We start from the raw sequence: 1,526 nt of genomic DNA, 5'->3' as shown, positions 1-1,526 counted from the left end.
AAAACCTCATTTAATTTTATGTCAAATAGGGTTTATACTGAGTACCATATTTTATAACTGTAATAATTCAACTATAAACCTAAAAATTTCTGCTAATTTTGAAAGAGATGCATCTTAGCTCAGGAAGTTGTTATGAATACGTCAATGCTGTTGTAATAAAATGTTTCTTCTATGTATGTGGTTATTAAATAATTTTAAAAAGTCAAGTTTGCGTGTATGCAGGTGTAGACTCACAGCCATGTAGACATTTTTGCAAGTTTTAGGCATTGACTGGTTCACAACTATGTAAGTAGCCCCCGATAAATGTATGAAGATGGATTTGTTGTGACTGGAGACATCACTCAGCTTCATATTTGCTGCTCCTCCAGAGGACCCAAGTTCAGTTCCCAGGATTCATTCCTGTGACTGACAACCACCTGTAACTCCAGCTCCAGGGAATCTGATAATCTTTTCAGGTCTCTGTGTCAGCAACAGCATACATGCAGTATATAAACACAAACTCTCTGTCTCTCTGTCTCTCTCTGTCTCTCTCTCTCTCTCTCTCTTTCTCTCTCTCTCTCACACACACACACTGGGTGGGGTAAGAATTTTTAAAATTCTTTATTAAGATAGATTTGGACATATTATTTTTGAGCTGTTGTTGCCATCCAAATTAGGAGATAATGTTTGTAGAAATCTCTCAAGATAATCACGCAACAAAACCCAACACAGTTCATTGATGGTCATTCCAGGACAGTTTTTTCCTCCTTATCAGCAAAGTGGACAAAACTGATACTTATTACTACTTTGTGGATCCTGGATATCTAAGTGTTACAAAAGTTTTCATAAATCTCAACTCCAGATACATCATGGACAATGCATGATGCAGGCAGCTCTAGGATTTACTGCCACTCCTCTGAGGTGTTGTGTTTGATCTTTCACATAGAGAAACTCTCTCAATTTTATTATTATTCATTTTATAGGTAAAGGTATCAGACTAGCACTTCATATGAAAAGTGGCAAAGCATAATGAAGTCACTAAATGAATGTATGTAGTAAATTATTCATAATAGCTTGGAGGCACAGGCAGGCTGATCTCTGTGAGTTCGAGGCCAGCCTAGTCTACGTAGCAAGTTTCAGGTTAGGAGGGACTACAGTGAGACTCTGTCTCAAAAAGACCAAACCAAAAAAAGAGATCTAAAACCTGACAAATTGGAGTAACAGCAGCAGAACATAAAAACACACACTCACCAAAGATGAGATCAGCTATCCGTGCCAAGAAACAACCAAGGACACAACTCCAAATGCCTAGGTCTCTTCAGAAAAAAACACAAGCAACATAAAGAACCAATACAATATGTCACCTCCAGAATTTAGCACACTCATGGCAAAAATTCCTGAGAAAAGCACTGATAAATAATTACAGGGAACTGAAAGAAGAAAGGTATAAATTTGAATGAAAACCATGAGCACACAAACTGTTGAACAAGATAAGTAAAACAATTCAAGACATGAGATTAGAATTCACTAAAGGTATAGAATCTCCA

This window comes from Nannospalax galili, unplaced genomic scaffold, assembly GCF_000622305.1.
Source record: "Nannospalax galili isolate Female #2095 unplaced genomic scaffold, S.galili_v1.0 scaffold4340, whole genome shotgun sequence".
Lineage (NCBI taxonomy): Eukaryota > Metazoa > Chordata > Mammalia > Rodentia > Spalacidae > Nannospalax > Nannospalax galili.
The sequence above is the reverse complement of the archived record's forward strand: the minus strand, read 5'-3'. Positions refer to the sequence as shown.